This window comes from Diabrotica virgifera, chromosome 1, assembly GCF_917563875.1.
Source record: "Diabrotica virgifera virgifera chromosome 1, PGI_DIABVI_V3a".
Lineage (NCBI taxonomy): Eukaryota > Metazoa > Arthropoda > Insecta > Coleoptera > Chrysomelidae > Diabrotica > Diabrotica virgifera.
In genome coordinates this window covers 299,390,331-299,408,968 of record NC_065443.1, presented here as the reverse complement: position 1 = coordinate 299,408,968, position 18,638 = coordinate 299,390,331, and the positions used below count along the sequence as shown (strand labels likewise).

Sequence of the window (18,638 nt, the reverse complement as noted above, 5' to 3'; positions counted from 1 at the left end):
ATAAAAGACAATTCTGTATTTTTATTTTAATAGTTTGCTTTATTTCTTTTCCCTATTTTATCCCGATTAGGATCAACTCAGAGATACTGAACCCACGAGAGAAGATAAATATAACGTAAGATAATTTGGTTTTTTTTTATATATTAAAAGGCACCCTGAGATTTTTTATTCAATTTTGATATATGATTTGCGACAATTAAATGATTAATTAAATAAATAATAATCAATATAAATTAAATAAGAAGCAGATCACAACAGTATATAGACCAAACGTAGCAGCTTCCTGTTTCAGCTCTATAGCTTTTTGGCTTAATACCCTTTTGTTGCGGCTTAGTATGGCAACATCATCCGTATATGCGCATATTTGCATAGATCTTGTATTAATACAGCCGTTTATATCCAATTTTCTAACAACAGCTTCTAAAGTTAGATTAAAAGGTGTTGTTGATAAGGCATCACCTTGTCTACCTCCAGAAAAATGCCATACAATATTATTATTCAATTTTCTCGTTAATAATGTAAGTGTGGACTCATGTATTTATTTGCGCCTGTAAAATCCATTGGTGATTTGTAGAATATAATATTATCTTCTGCAGGATTATATCAGTCTTCTTCTATCTTTTATTATTTTATTTTACGATTAAAAAACAGTATATTATACATCTACGCACTGTTTGTTCTGCGGCTTGCTCTTCTTTTTCACGATGTATTGATAGCTTAACAGAAAATAGTACCTAATTTAAAAGTAATACTTACTTATTTGTCGCAAACTCCTTAGTTCAACCAACCGTCTGAAACAATAGAAAGAATATATTTATCAGTTATTATAAACAAAAGTAGCCTTATGAAAATACTTTTCATGAAAGTAAAAGAAAATTTTACCTTGCACGTAAAATAAGTCTTTTTAGACGTCTTGAAAGAATAAACTGATGCGGATCACGACTTTAATGATGATGACTGTGAGCAATATCAGGGATTAATTATTGATATACTCGGTTCACTAGACTAGTACAGTGTCGGCAAAAAAATCTTCACAAAGTAATAAAACGAATAAATCAGGATAATTATTATTTTAATTTTACAAATTAATACTTTATAAGGTTATTTAATTTTGGGTTCTGTGGCAGTTATGGAAGGGTTCAACATTGCCTACTATACACCGGATGATGGTGTCGTAGATGATGTTCTTTGAGAGCTCCAGAACCAGATTTTCTTTCCGGAACAGTCTCAAGTCTCAGTAGGCTACGGTTGCCAGGTCCGATTTGTTTTTAATCGGTACATAAGCAAAAACAAATCGGGATTTAGGGTTGTAGATCGGGACAAATAAACAACAATAGCCCAATAAATGACCGTTTTGGAGTGTAATTTTCAGAGTCAACTCAGAATTGCATGAAAATCTGGTTTTAGGTTCTACTTACTGTCTACTTCAAAGTTGAACTTGTACCGTTGCACAGTGGTTCCAAATGCTGAAAACGTGGTCATGAGGCGAAGAAAAATGTCCATATCTAGGGATTTTCATGTTTTCATTTTCATGTTTCAAACAAATTTGTTTTCTCATACTATCGTAGAGTCGTAATACGCAGGTATAAGGATCAGACTGGATATATTGTGGCTCATAGCTCAGGAACAAGTGAGCCATGTACGAGGGTATTTTGACCGGCAGAGAAAGTGAAAAAGAACGTGTATATTGAAAACGCTGTAAAACGTTTTATAGTTTATCAATTTTATCGCCGTAAAGCCGATTCTTCTTTTTCAAGTATGTAGTAATGTAAGATGTATGTTAACTTAAGATTTAGTAACAATAAATACCTTAAATTTGTTAATGCATAAATAGTGAAAATATCTTCTTCTTCTTATGCAATCCACTAATGGATGTTCGCGATCACGTTTGACCATTTTTCTCTATCCCTTGCAGTATGTATTAGGTCTCCTATGTTTTTTAGTCCTGTCCATTGTTTGACAATACGGAGCCATGACATTTTCTTCCTGCCCACTCCCCTTCTTCCTTCGATCTTTCCTTCAATTAAGGTTTGCAGAAACTGATATCTTTCATTTCTAATTATGTGTCCCAGGTATGCCGTTTTTCTCTGTTTAATTGTGCACGTCAGTTGTCGTTCTGTACCAATTCTTCTCAGGATTTCTTCATTTGTTATTCTTGCGGTCCAGGGAACTTTAAGGATTCGTCGATAGATCCACATCTCAAATGCCTCTAGCTTATTCATTGTGTTTATTTTTAAAGTCCATCCTTCCATGCCATATAGGAGCACCGACCATATATAGCATTTTGTGAATCTTAATCTTAGGTTTAGGTGAAAATATACTTGAAATAATTAATCTTTAATAAAGATACATTCAAAAAGTACAAAATTCTGCATAATTCTGCGACTAATGTTTATTAATCTTAAAGTATATAGTAAGAAGATACAGAATCACTTTGATTTAGCTGCCTATAACTGCCTATGCATTGCTGGTAGTTGTTTGAATATAAAAGTGGGAAATGAGGCATATTACATGATTCTAGCGATTGTTGAGTATGTATGGGCGGTTGTACATAAGTAATAGTTTCTGGATACTGTACTTCATAAACAAAATGTATTGGTAAAAGCAATTTTAAAAGACCCTTATATATATAAAATTTTAAATAAATATGCGTTTAAAATAAAATTTTCGAATTTTTTTTCGGCCATATTGGATCCACCATTTTGTTTTTAAAAAAAGTAATGTTAGATTTGTAATCAGGGACCTTAAACTACCAAATTTAATAAAAAAAATTGCGTTTTGATTGATATTTTCGATTTCTTTCCGCCATGTTGAATCCGCCATTTTGTTTTTCAGAAAAAATAATGTCAGATTCGTAATCAGCGATGCCAAAAACCCTTAAAAACGAAAGTAATTCCGAAGTGCAATAACAATAAACGCTTTTAAAGGTTCATGACCACATTTTCGGCATTTGGAACCACTGTGCGTTGGTTGATTTTACTTGGGGGGTGACTTTTAAGTAAGTCCCAAAATGGATCAACTGACTAACTCTAAAAAAACTTTTGTAATTTTTAAACTAAGTCGATACTTTTCGAGTAATTTTATCGAAAAAAATATTCTTAGCAAAAATGTAGCTTTTAAAAAAGCAATAAAATTGTATGTTGAAAAAGTCTATAAAACCAGTAAAAGCAAAGTTGTAGCTCATCAAAAATATGTTCTTATTCGTCAAATTCCAAATCGAATTTTTCAATTTGAAATAACCAAAAAATTAAACAATTTTCGGGCAAAACTTATTAAAATTTTAAGTGTTTAAAAAATCTTTAATTTTGTTTTATATAAAAGTCTCTAGCATTAAAACTAAGCGAGTTACGCTCAAAATAAAGTTGGCCCCTTTTTTTTGGTAAAAAAAATCGTGAAAATCTCCCCCTATTTAGCACCGTAAGTAAAATTAATCGTTACCGGTTTACCATTTACCAGTTGGGAGTGCCTAGTTTAAAAAAAAACTGGTTTTATACTAAAAAAATTTTTTCCTAAAATATTGAAAAATGCTCTTTTTTCAAAATAACTTAAAAAAAGTATTAGGGATACTAAAAATCTCAAGGAGTAAAAATAGGTAGGATTTGCTTTTATAAATATGATATTAGATTCATTTTGTTTTTCTGCAAGACAAAAATTGGTGCTGTTCATGTTCATATTTTGCATACACTCGTGATTAGTGACTCGTTCAGGCCCTTTCAGTCATGTAAAAAATACATGTCAAGTAAATTGTTTGTAAAGCGGTAACGATTAATTTAATTTGGGGTGCTAAGTAGGGGGAGAAATATAAAAATAAAGCTTTATTAAAAAAGTTTTAATTGGGTTTTCCCGAAAAGTGCTTCATTTCTTGGTTATTTCACGTTGAAATATTTGATTTGGAATTTGACGAATAAAAACGTATTTTTCATGAGCTACTGCTTTTGCTGGGTCTACAGACTTTACGAGTTCACAATTTTTTTCATTTTTTTTTTAAATTTAGGTATGCTACCTTTTTGCTAAGAATATTTTTTTCGATCAAATACTTACTTTTTGAGTTATTTGTGAAAATCGTCTAAAAACGTGATTTTTTGTCGAAAAATAAATATTTTCAATCGTAAATAACTCGAAAGGTATTAACTAAGTTAAAATTTTATAGAACTAAAATTGCTTAGAATTAGTCAATTTATCCATCTCCGGACTTATTTTAAACGCGCGGTTTTTAACCCTCAACTAGGGGTGACTGCCACCCTCCGAGTAAAAGCAACCAACGGCACAAGCCGTACAAATTTTCATGCAATTCGGAGTTGATCCTGAAAATTACACGGTATCGGCGCATTTACCGTTCATTTACTGGACTACAAGGTGTCTTTATAATCTGTATTTAATAATAATAATCATACATAATAATAATAATCAGGCGAAATTCCAAAAAAATCGTAGATTAAGTAAATTATTTATTTTTTATTAAAATTATATTTTTCATTCGATTTTGCCGCTTTTAGGAGTGCCTTGTTTTTATAACATAGTTACAAAATTCACTGCAAGTCCTCCTGAAATTGGTTTTCGTGGGAGAAAATCGGGACATTTAGTGTCCCGATCAGGTACAAATCGGTACGCGTCCCCAGACCCCTTAAAATCGGGACGTCCCGCGCAAATCGGGACACCTGGTAACGCCTAGCTACGACACATCCGACCGTTTTAATTGATAATAATTTAATATCTTGAAACACCAAAATCACGAGCTCTGGTAATTACAGAGTCACCTTTCTCAACTAACGATGAAGCACAGACTTTCTACTTTCCTACTGATATTATGAGCAGAGCGAGCCTAGCGAGCGAGGCGAATAACAGACGAGTTCGATAAAGAGTCTTTACTGACGTGGTGAATACAAAATTTTATCGCCAACATAATTTGATATTGGTTTTAATACTTGCTTACAATTTACAATTTAAGAATTTTTAAAAATTTTAGACGTAATAGAAATTTCATGACAGTGATGACAGGTGACTTCTGCATGATGGCCGCATTCGATTTTTAATCGATAGTTATCAATATTGAATAATTCTAAATCGGTAAAGTGTTGATTTATTTTATATGAATATAATTACAAAATACTACAGAATTTCACTTTTCGACATCAATTTAATTATAGGCTATTGATTATGTATTGTAGAAAGGAACTACAACGTTAACGGGATTTTATTATCTCATATGGTCAATGGACGTATAAATTTGAAGAAACCGCGGAGTGCTACCATTTACATGGGTGCGTTTTTGAGAAAGGGGCGAATTAGTCCCTAGGCACAGGGCGAATTAGGGTGAGTTCTATGCACTTTTGGTAGAAACACGTCTACAGGAAAATTATTACAGGTTAAAATTACTATCGAATCATCACATTTTAAAGTCAAAAATATTTTTTGAAACACGAAAGATAACAATTTTGTTGTTTGCCCCATAACTTTTTTTCACGTGGATATAGATATAGACATTGCTTCACAGAAAAAAAAACTTCCATCCTTCTTCTTAAAAATGACGAGTTGTAGAAGTCTCTATCATTTACTGTTTCCAAAATATGATGTTTCAAAATTCGCCACTCAGTGATTTTGGCCCATTTTCCTTGTTACTTCTCAAACATTGCTCTGTAACTTTTTTCTACGTAGATTTAGGTATATGCAATGTTACATTTAATATGAAGAAAAGTTAATTAATTTAAAATGGTCTATTGTAGAAGGCTGTATGACTATTTTTAAGCAAGATATGGTTCCCCAAACTTTTATACTTTTTATGATTTTTGATATATTTTCGATTATTTTTAAATTTCCCATTATAACTTTTTTTCTTGTATATTTAGGTATATACATTGTACAATAAAAAAGAAAGCTTATTTTTTTTTTTTTACTTTAAAATGGTATAATGTAAAAAGTTCTAGGACTATTTTTAAACAAAATATGCTTTATTAAAATGTGACATATAATACACGTGCAATAGGTCCCACTAAGTTGGAACCATATGGAAAACTTTTTTATTATTAACTTTATGAAAAAAAATTATTCTCTATAAAATGCTATGCATAGTCTAAAACCTAAGATGCAATCATCAGATATAAAATTTTATCAATAGTGTACGAGGTATGTTAAAAAATATGAATTTCACTTAAGAGTAAAGTACCTTTTAGTTTCACAATATCGCAAAGTGTTATTAAGAAAAGTTATTTGGAATTAAAAATTATGTTATAATATGCAACTATATTCTTCTAATTGAAAAAAATAAAAAAAATTTAAAATTTTTTTCAAATTACGGACACCCTCTTGGATATTCTACGGATATCTTGTTTAAAAATAGTCCTAGAATTTTTTTTAATACGCCATTTTAAAGTAAAGGAAATAAGCTTTTTTATTTCACAATGTATATATCCAAATGTACAAGAAAAAAAGTCATAATAAGATATTTAAAAAATAATCATTACAAATATTAAAAATCATTAAAAGTATAAAATCTTGAAAAAGCATAACTTGCTTAAAAAGAGTTGTGTAAACTTATACAATAGACCATTTTAAAGGTAATTGACTTCTCTTTCTACTAAATGTACCATTGCATATACCTAGAAATGCGTAGAAAAAAGTTACAGAACAATGTTTGCGAAATAATGGGGAAAATGGCTCAAAAATGCTGTAAGTGACGAACTTTGGAAAATTCTATTTCGGAAACTGTAAATCCTAGAGACTGTTACCAAACTTTGTTTTAAAGAGGAAGGATGGAAGTTATTATTTGCTAAAGCAATGCCTTTACCTATATTCCTGTGGAAAAAAGTTATGGGGCAAAAAACAAAATTGCTTTCTTTCGTGTTTTTTTCTTGCTTTTCTTTTGAATATATTTTTGTAAAAAAAATATTTTTGACTTTAAAATGTAATATTTCAATAGAAAATTTAACCTAGAACAATTTTACTGTAGACGTGTTTGTACGATAAGTGCATAGAACTCTCCCTAATTCACCCTGTGCCTAGGGACTAATTCACCCCTTTCTCAAAAACGCACCAATTTAAATGGTAGCACTCCGCGGTTTTTTCAAATTTAGACATCCTTTGAAAATATGAGACAATAAAATCCTGTTAACGTTCTAGTTCCTTTTAGCTCTCTTATTTTGAATATAATCAATAGCCTATTAACAATGTCGTAAATTTTGTACAATATTTTTAATAATTAAAGTAAATAAATTGTAAGTTAACTCAAATAAATAATCGATTACTACCATCGACCACTTACATTCAATAGGGATGTTCACTAATTTTTAAATATAGTTAAATTCAATAGATTACAAGGTATATAAAAACGTAACAATCATAAAACTGTTTAAAAATGTATATTTTTTAAGATAAATGAGTTCATAATGTTGATTTTCTTGGAGGCTAGAAAAACGGTACCCTGCAGCGAGGCTACGGTCTGTGACGTCAGCAGTCGTAACGTCTTTGATCGACGACTAGTTTTGTATACTTATTTACTCAGTGTATTTGAATGTGCGAAGTTTTTTACGTATTTAATTATTAAAAATAAAGCCCAATAAGTGGTGTTTTGTTCCTGGGTGTGTAAATACATCAAAAAACAGTTCTGACAAGATTTTTTTACCGTTCCAGCCAATTTAAAACAGAAAAAGAAATGGTTTGTTGCAGCTAGAACTTAAAATAACTAACTTAAAGAACTAACTTAATAAAATAAACATTATAGAAGTTTTCCAGAGACTTTCGGCCCTTGGTAATAATGTAATTGTTCTTTCTGCATTTACATTTTTCAAAAATACTTATTAGTTTTCTCAGGATTCGAAAAAAATGAATGAATTTAAATAGCATTGGACCAAGATTTTACACCTACCCCCTTAAAGAGTAAATGAAAAAGTTTCGGGACCTCAAATTTGTATTCCTTAAACTGGGATATTCCTAAAAACGGGATTCTAATGACACATACAGTAAAAGTAAACCTTGAAATCACTACATGTGGATGTAGGTATGACTTTATATTATATTAAAATCATTAATAATTTAGTGAAAAGATTGGTTGAAATGAAAATGTATAAAACCCAAGTTCAAAAATATTTTTTACCTTGGAACAGTTGTCAACTCGAAATACGAAACAACCGAAATAAGACCTAGAGTTGAAAAGGACATAGCAACATTTAACAACATGCATGAGAAATATTTTCACCCATTGCGGCTGCTAAAATGTTATTATTTCCGGTCTTGCTATATGGCGCAGAGGCCTGGACAATAATGGAAACATTAATGAAAAAGCTAGAGGCATTCGAGATGTGGGTGTACCCACGTATCCTCAAAATATCCTGGGCGACCCACACCAACGTATAGATAGTGCGTCGAATGGGAAAACAAAAAGAAATCTCTTTTACAATTAAGAAACGAAATCTTAAATATTTCGGTCATATCATGAGGCATGATAAATATCGTATACTCCAACTGATAACGCAAGGTAAAATAGAGAGCAAACGCGGACCCGGAAGAAAAGACACTCATGACTTAAAAACTTACGCCAATGATTTGGACAAAAATCGATCGAGTTATTCAGAAACGCCGCAATGAAATTAAAATTGCCATGTGGATAGCCAACGTCCACAACGGACAAGGCACATGAAGAAGAATAAAAATATTTTTAATACACCTAACCAAGGTAAGGTAATAACCAGCCAATGTATGTATACAATATGCAAGCATACAATGCATGCATACAACTTTCTCTATTTTTTTTTGTGGAGTATTAAGCATCTATTTTTTTAGCTTAAAGAAGACATGGAAAATTACATGGAATATACACTCAGTAAAGCTGTGGTAGATTTATTTTTTTACAAGATGCCAATAAATCATACACCATTGTTACATCTACACTACAGTCGGTAGTTGATACGAATCGGCTTTCTGAAAACCTTCTTCCATTTTATTTGTTTATTTTTGTACCACCCAAAACATGTCCTTACAAACAGTCTATCCACTTTAAACTAAACAAATTCACTATAAAACTCCACTTTAACCCTGATAAAACAAGAAGAGAACAAAATAAAATGACCTGAAACGTCAAACAGGTAAACAATAACACTATGAGAATGGCGCGCGCTTGGGGTATGCAACTAGTGACGTCAGGCCAATAGAGAAGCGTGCTTGAAATTTAAAATAATGCTAGATTTCTAATAAAGATTTTTTATAGAAAGGCTTTTTCAATTTTGTTGAAATTTTGGACAATTATTCCTAAGGTGTTTCTTAATCGTTTTACATGTTTGAAATGACTTTTTAATTTTTTGTGAACATCCCTATTGCTGAATGGATTTATCTTATTTCTATTGCCCGTTTTAAACAACTTCTTGACATTTTCCAAGGAATTGAACTTCCTTGGAAAGACTATTTTTGAGGAATATACACATTTTGAAGCTAGTGTACTCGAACTGGACTATAGTATATGTTTGCACACCGTTTGTTATAAGTACCTACGCAATAACAAACTGTATAATAAGAGTGAGTTTTACAACAGCTTTCAAAATTTATTTGAAGCCCTGAATAGCACAAGGAGATAATCAAGTATAACCCACAATTGAGCATCGTATCTTATATTTATACGATGGCCTATTCATATTCATGTACATCTATTATATCTACATATACTGAATAAGATTAAGATATGATATAAAATACTGCCTTTTATATCTATTTCGTATTCATAAAAGTTGTCTTTAGAATTTTAAGTACGTATTTTATAAGTGCAGGGCAGGACTTAGGTCTTAATGATACATCAATTTTTTTTACTATAATCTATCGGTGCAATGTAGGGTTTATTTTAGATTTAAGTAACAGTTTCAGCGTTATTAAATTCTTACTAATAATTATTAATATCTAGATTTAGTTATACGACTCTTACTCCATCTAAGACGAAAATTGACTACTCCCAGATACCTACGGTATCAAAAGGATTGAGCTCTGGTGGGATTCTTTCCGTGTTATCCAGCCCTAGGTGACTTGGTATGCTGGAGTATCTCCCAAAAATTTTCGTACGCATCTGGCCGTCGCGTCGAGAATAGTACAACTTTCTGCATGGTCTTATAAAGATGTTCTAGACCCAGCTTTTTTATGCTTACGAGGAGGGTCTTCGAAATGACTCCAGTAGTAGACATAATAATAGGCATTGTCTGGGTACTTTGCATTCTCCATTGTCTTCGTATTTGAATTTGCAGATCTCTGTACTTAGCGATCTTTTGAGTAAATTTAGTGCGTAGATTTATTGTTGTTAGGTATCGCCCCATCAATTAGTGTTTTTGTCTTGTTAATTTATTAACTAGTACGAGATCTGGTCTATTACGTGCCACAGTTTGATTTGTGAGTACAGTGTGGTCCCAGGATAGCTTGTAGTTGGCATTCTCAAGCATATTCTCAGGAACGTATTGATAATATGGGAGATGGCCCGTTTGAAGAAGTAAACCATCCAATAACAAGCAAATGCCTGGCAGCCCCCTGTAAGATGTTGGATGGTCTTTTGGGCTTGACATCCATATGTCATTTTGGACCTGAGGGTCTTTGACGATATATTTCAGGTAATGTTTGGTTGGTATAATAACCTGATCCTGAATGGCTAGTAATGAACCTCCTGTTTTAGGAAATATGTTTCCTGATGTCAACCAATGGTTCGACGCTGTATTATCGACATAATCTTAGCTGATCTCTTGGGATGTCGCTCGTGAAGAGGTTTACGCATCCAGGTGCGCATTTTTCGTCCTTAGTAAGGTGGTTTATGCGTATTTCTGGTTCCCTCAGTTCGATCGGTGTTGTGTCATCTACTGCGCAAATAGCGCGATGTAAAGTAGATGTCTCAGCCTGCATCTGAAAATAAGTTCTTAAATTAGCAATCTGTTTATCTAATTGCACACCTATATCCATAAGTCCTCGTTCTCCTAAATACTGCGGTAATGTCGTTCTTTCTAGCGCACTTCGAGAAAGGTGTTTTTGCGCTTTTGTGAGGCAATAAATAAATATTATTATTAAGATTAACATTACAAGATCAGTATCGATGACTAAATCCGTATCAAACATAGTTCCCGGGTTGGACTGCTTAGTTTTACTACACCAAGCATTCGACTTCCACTCTGGAGTCTTCATTAGGGCCTAGACCAGCTCCGGGCACGTTCTCTCGGGACCTGCTCATTTTTAAAATGCCATCCCTTTAAATGTTTTTTCTAATGTATCTATTGATTATGATTTGTATGACTTAAATTTGTTCGTTTGTTATCAGAAACTTATCTCTCGTCTGTACGAATAAATCCTCGAAATCCCCGATTCAGATACTCTCAGAAATATATAGGTACTATTTACCATAATGTTAGGTTTTAAAAATAGTGCTATGATTTTGTACACACGTATGACAAATGAATGAATGGAACAAGAAAAGTATTTTTGAAGTGTGTAAAAATAGTTAATTCCTAGTTGAGCTCTTTCGGCTTACAAAGACATCCTCAGAGGGGTAAAAGCTTAAAGTACCATTATAAAGACGGGTCCCATTTTTAATTGAAAAAAAAATCCTTATACAGTTAAAAACTTGGTTAAAGGTTGAAAGATTTTTTTATGGAAAACTGAAAAAACATCTAGAAGGGCACATTGGGACACAGGGTCACCTCCACTCTAGATGTTGGGTGCTTACACCTTACCATGATCAAATTTTTTAATGTGTTTCTGTGAAGTTCCAATGCGCCTTTCTAGATGTTTTTTCAATTTTACATAAAAAATCTTTCTATCTTCAACCAAGTTTTTTAACTTTATAAGCACTTTTTTCCACAAGGAAAAGATTTTTTTTTCTTTTTTCCTTTAGTTGGCTGTATACCATCAATCACAAAAATTGGAAAAATTCTTTGTAAAAGGTATAAAATTTTATTAAAATCCCTTTAAAGGGCTACATCACAAGAAAACGGATAATTATTATCCTTGTTGCCAATGTATCCATCATAAGGCATTTTATTTAAGTATGCACCTTTAATGCATCCATGTTATATTTAAAGGGTTTTTACCTGAATATTTTTCTTTGGTGGCTCATCTAACACTGATGATGATTTTTTTATAAAATCGAAAACGTTTTGTTGTCATGTAGCCCTTTAAAGGGATTTTAATAAAATGTTATACCTTTTACAAAGAATTTTTCCAATTTCACTTTTTTTCATCTAAAATTTCTTCCATCTTTCTTTCATCTAAAATTAAAAATGGGATCCCTCTTTATAGTGGAACAACGGTGGAACTTTAAGCTTTTTACCACTGCTCTGAAGATGGTTTTGTAAGCCGAAAGCTAGGAATTAAATTTTTTTACACACTTCAAAAATACTTTTCTTATCCCAAAGTTGGTTTAGTTTGCTGCCTTCATTAAAAAGTATTTTAACATTAAAACGACTGCAATTTTCACAGGAGCGTCTATAAACCTAACGTATTTAAAATTCTGTTTACCGCAACTTATTTGACGTTACTATTTCACACACGCCTTACATAAAGCAGTGGGCCAATGTGCCTCTGCATTTATGATATTTACACACACACAAACACAATATGTACATATGGTTGTGCATTTACTTACACACACACATGTGCCATCTTTTCAATTCAACTTTTTTGCGTGCCAACATTTGTTTGTTTTAAGAAGATCAAAATCCTTACTTTGCAATGGTCTATAACACCATCCGTCTCTCTCGCTCGTGTAAATTTTCGAAAACATAGTTTATGAATTAGGCCAAAAAAACGCAAACAAGTTAGATACTATTTATAGTTGGATTATAAATATATTATAATAGTATGGTGTGTGTTTATATACACTAGTTTTTGTTTATTAAGATTTATTTAAATCCGTGTTTTTCAATCTTTTTTATTTTGCGACCCTTTACAGGTTGAAATATTCTGGCGACCCCCTGGTGTCATGGAAAGCCAAAGAAATAATTTAGTTAAAAACTACATATGTTAGGTAATATTTTTTTCCTATTTTGGCCTATAATTAGGTAATATTTTCCTATTTTCTTTTATTCACGCGGGCCAAAAATTAAAGAACAGCCAACATTTTGCTTTGCAGTTTGACGAATCTACAGGTGTTTCCGAATGTGCACAGTTTGCAGTATTTGTGCACTTTGAAGCAGATGACAATATCATGGAAGAAATCTTATTTTGCAAAGCACTTCCTGCAAACACTACTGGCCAGTGTTTGTACGATATGATTTTAGAAAGCACTTGCAACTACGATATTGATTGGGAAAAATATATCGCTATTTGTAGCGATGGCGTTATAGCTATGAATGGCAAAAATGGCGGTATCATTGCAAAATAAAATCTATACCTAATGCCAAACATATCCTGGACACACGGTTTTCTTCATCGACAGGCTCTAAGGTAGTACCTTCTGATATAAAATAACGTGCTCAAGGAGGTAATAAAAATTGTAAATTCTATCAAAGGTAAAGCTTTGCAAACCCGGCTATTCCGAACTGTTTGTGAAGATATGGACTCACTTCATCAAAATCTCCTTTATCACACAGAGTTCTGGAACTGAGAGCTGAATTGTTAATGTTCGTACAAGATGCAAAATCTAAATGACGTTTCGATTTCCACTCCAGAAGTCGTTTTCAAAAAAGATTAAAGATAATTTTGTTGAAATAAGCTGTTGTAAATCGCCATTTATTGATGTTGAGGTTATGTTATCACAGTGAACAAAATTGAGGTTTAAATGTACCTACTTGCCTTCGTGGTTGTACGTAACAGCCAGTTTTAGATGGAAAGATGTGAGGGTGGATGTTTTTATGCTCTATGACAGTCTATGTAGGATACATCAAATTCTAGTTATTCTGTGTATTTTGTGCAATAGGCAATAATTATTAGTCGAGGAAATGAAGCATTTTGGCTCTCAATTTTTTCTTCCCACATGGATTTAATTGAAATTTTCACAGAAGGTAGGGAATAGTCCAAGGATCACCTTCTATATCATGCCGCTGTACGCTAAAACCTTGGGGGTGGTTGCCACCCCATCTCGGGGGCGGGAATTTTTTATTACATTTTAACCATGTAAGTTGATGTAAAAACTAATCCTAAGAAAAAAATGTTTTCTACATTTTCTTCGTAAAACTAATATTTTTCGAGTTATTCGCGCTTGAAAGTAAGTTTTTCGACGAAAAAATCGACTTGTTAGAGGGACTTTTGAAAATACCTCGAAAAATATGCATTTAATCAAAAAACCGTAGATATCAAAATTGTATCTTTTAGTAACACAAACCAAATTCTTTTTCTGTAATATCTTTAAGACCAATACAAACCGAGATACGGCATGTTAAAAGTTTTTTCGTCAAATGCATAATTTGAAATATTCAAAGCCAAAGAACGGAAAAACTTCGGATTTTTCGAGGAAAACTTAAATAATCTTTTTTCAACTATACAGTTAGAGCTTTCAAAAAAAAATAATAAAAAGTTTCTAGCATGAAAATTAAGCGACTTATGATCAAAAAAAGGTAGCTACCTGCTTTTCTTTATGAAAAAATCAGTGAAAACAACCTCCTAACTACCATCGTAATTAAAAATTGGTCTTCACCTTTCTGTAATTTCTTTTATATTTGTATTATCAATACACCAAAAAAGTTTGACCTATTTAAAAGGTCTAATTTTAGAAAAATTGGAGTTTAAAGAAAAATTGATTTTTTGCAATTTCCTATTTTTCACCTTTTTCTTCAAAATATCTCCGAAAATACTGGAGATACGAAAAAAATGATGGATTACTAAATTGTAGCTTTTTTAATAACTAAAATTCTTTTGTCCATAGATTTTCATTACAGTGAATAGTTAGAGGGATTTAGCTGTTTAAAACCTATATTTACGAGCAAACACCCCCTTATTCGAGCCCTTTAAACCCACTCCAATTAAAAACTAAGGGATCTTACGGAATTTAGCTTACAGTCTTATAGCTCTTCAAAAATCCTACAAAATCATTTTTGAAAAAAAAATTTATTGCCAAAAATGAAGGAACTGTTTATAAAACGAATTTTTTTTTTTCGAAAAATTCGAATATGTAGTCCCCTTATGGATCATTTTCAATGTATGTATAATACCACAGAATCGGTTCGTATACTGGAAGATGACTAAAAAACTGTTTGTATTTGTATTTGTACATATTTGTAATATCGTATATCGTAATTTGTAATTCGTATTTTTGTGTAAATAAATGTTTTTGTAATTCTTTAATTCTATTTTTTTTCTGTATAGATCTATTAAGTTATCTACATATAAAAATTGTAATGTTATTAAGGGTGGTTTTTAAGGGTTGAAATATTATGATATTATATCCTAAAGCATAAAACAATCATTATTTAACCAATCAAAACCAAATTTTACCCATATTAAAGTTTACAATGTTTTTATATAATTTTAGACAATAAGGGGTAGTTTACCCCCCTAAAAATAATCAACGCCCTTAAGCATGATATAGAATATGAAGTAAAGGGTGAGAATATCCTAATCCCAAATTTTTATGTAAATCGATGCTAGCCGAAATTATTCTTTTAGATAAGTAAATATTTTTTATATATAGCTCCAACAAGGGTCGTTTTAAGGGTTGAAATATTATGATGGTATATCTTAAAGCATAAAACAATCATTATGTAACTAATAAGAACCAAATGTTGACAATATTAAAGTTTAAAATGTTATTTTATAATTTTTTACAATTAGGGGTAGTTTTCACCCTTAAAAACCCAAAAGCGTACAACGACTCAATATAGAAAATGAACTAGAGGGTGTAATGAGCCTAATCCCAAATTTTTGTACAAATCGATGCTGGATGAAAAAATTGCGAGGTTTTGCCATTTTTCCAGTTTCATTTCCTCGACAGTGTTATATGATTCTGTGTTTGAGAGTGTTTATAATAATGAGTTTTTGGGGTAAAAAGTTGTCAATTATGTTTTTATGTATTATGTGTTGCATATGTATAGTGTATGATAGAGACATGAGCTTCACATGAGTGCTTGGTTTTCCTGGTTGTGTCTGCGTCTTCACTCTCCTGTTATCTCGTCTCTACAAGGCTCAAAGATCATTCGGAGGATATTCCGTTTTAAGACTAATAATATTGTTGTTTCACGCTGGTTCAATGTCCAAGTCTCATTCTTCTTTCCATCTTTGGTGAATTGTGCAGTTGTGTAGCAAAAGCTACCCAAAATTCTAACGTAAATAACCAAACAAATTGTGTTAATGTTCTAATGTGTCAAAACTTTATGATACATACTCACGCAATTATTTATTTATTTATTTTTTAATTATTCAAACATTCAGTAGATACATAAAAAAGATGCTCACATTTACAAACGCATTCTTCCTATATTGTGACCAGTAAAAGATTCTCAATGGTATCAAATATCGTAATAGTCGTTTTAGCAACAATTTATAGCTACACCACGAGAATATTATCATTTTGAGACGTAGGTGTAGGAACGCCGCATTTCTTCAACAAATACGCCCATCATTCCAAAATAGAAAGTAGAATTACTGCGGATAATAGTTCATTCATTAAATTTACATACCTCACTTTTCTAGACGCCTCGTTTTCTTCTAAAACGCCCAACAGCAGTGAAATAAGAATACTTGTCGGTGACGAGGATTCAAGATGTTCATTAAATCGTAGACCGATGCAAAATTTTAACAGAGAATAAATTTTAGAGTCAAAAAATTAATGCAGTATAGGGCGAATACATACAGGGTTATTCACTATATATTGACCCCCCTGTAAACTGCTCTGTTTACAGAATTAGAAAAAAATGTAAAATACTGAAAGTTACACGATTTTCTATGTAGTTTTCTAAAATGATAGTAGAAAAACAAAGAAGGTGCAAACAAAATGGTAGTAAACAATAGTTCTAAACTGATAGTAGAAAAACGAAGAAGGTGCAAACAAAATGGCCGCAGATGTTAACTTTGGTAATTTAAATGGAGCACCCGGTATATGGTTAGACATTTGAATAAAACGTTCCGTCACGAACATTTCCATATTGAGTTTGATGGGCCTATCTGGAAGAATAAACGAGATATAAGAATAAGCGATTTGGATGTAATACTACATATTCCGTTCTGGCAGCTTTCTTATTTTTATTATTTTTTACATACAAAGAACACATTTCTTTTTAGCTTCCGTGTAACCCATTCTAATTAAATATTATAAACTGTCAAAAAATAACATTGTTGTCGTGATGTGTCTATTCAAATGTGTAACCGTATACAGGGTGTTCCATTTAAATTAACAAAGTTAACATCGGCGGCCATTTTGTTTGCACCTTCTTTGTTTTTCTGCTATCATTTTCGAAAACTACCTAAAAAATCGTGAACCTTTGGTTTTTTTCATTTTTTTCTAATTCTGTAAATCAAGCAGTTTACAGGGGGAAGGTCAAAATATAGTGAATAGCCCTGTACATTTGAAAAAATGAAACAAGATGTTTAGGTAACTGATGAAGGACAGAAAGAAAAAAGCCTACTTAGATGTCAACCAAGATACAAGAAGCATAAGATAATTACAAGACAATAAGAAACGAAATGCATAAACTTGTAAGGATAATAAAAAAAGATCATTGGGAACGTTTTTCGAAAGAAATAGACCATGATTATTATGGTCTGCAAAAGGAAATATGGCACAGAGGTCAAAGAACGGAAGTAAAGGAACTACTAGACCCAAAACACATAGAAATGGATACATGGATTGACTATCTAAAAAAGCTCTATGCAGAGGAAGGATAAATGATCCTAGAACTGAAAACACCAGAAATAACCACAAATAAAGAAGTTAATATAAATACAAGGAAGTTTGAAAAACATATGAAAACTGAAGGACAGAAAAAGCTCTAGTAAAGAAGGAATATAGTTCTTCCAGTCTAACTTTTCCCATGTATGAAATTATTCACGAATTACTTTTTATACTAGGTCTCTTTTTTTGCTCACAGCAACTAGTATCGCAAAATTAAGCCGCATGTCCATAGAAAAAATAAGTTAAACAAGGATAAACAATATGGTATGTCGCTGATACTTTGTTTACTATGAATTTTGACGTTTGATTTTAAGTGACAGTGACATTAGCACATTTGTCGTGTTTGGTTTGTTTGCATTTATTGTTTATTTGGTTTTATAAACCAATAAAGTTTTATTTATTTACCTATCAATAAAGTTTATTTAATTTTATATTTATAAAAAAATACATATGATATTTCAGTTAAATAAAGGAAAAGTTACAATTCTGACTTTTGGGTCCCCAGCCAATAGTGATGAGCGAGACTGGTCTTGGTCTTGCGGTCTTGGTCTTGCAGCAAGACCAAGACCAAGACCGTCTTTTGGTTTGCAAGACCAAGACCAAGACCAGGTATTCAAGACCAAGAACAAGACCAAGACCGAACCTTGCAAGACTACGCAAAACCAAGACCAACCTGCAAGACTCTTGCACTTTTTTGCGAAATTGGTTTTTTATTATTTAACTTGTAGCAACAAACGCGTTCCAAGATTGCGGCTCTAATTTTGAATAGTTTGTCGAGATATTTGGCACACATATTCGTAATATAATAAAGAATGGCGGTACAGAGCCCAATTTCAGAAATATAATTTGTGGAAATTACTCTATAACT

At 31.9% G+C, this 18,638-nt stretch overlaps 1 protein-coding gene across 1 annotated transcript in view; it reads right to left on the bottom strand.

Moving 5' to 3' along the window:
• Nucleotides 1-18,638, bottom strand: part of LOC114329400 (protein sprouty) — a 467,319-nt gene that overhangs the window by 363,807 nt on the left and 84,874 nt on the right. The window contains exon 2 of the mRNA XM_050642211.1: nt 757-791. The gene's annotated coding sequence lies outside the window, so the exon portion shown is untranslated. The remainder of the gene's footprint in view (nt 1-756; nt 792-18,638) is intronic.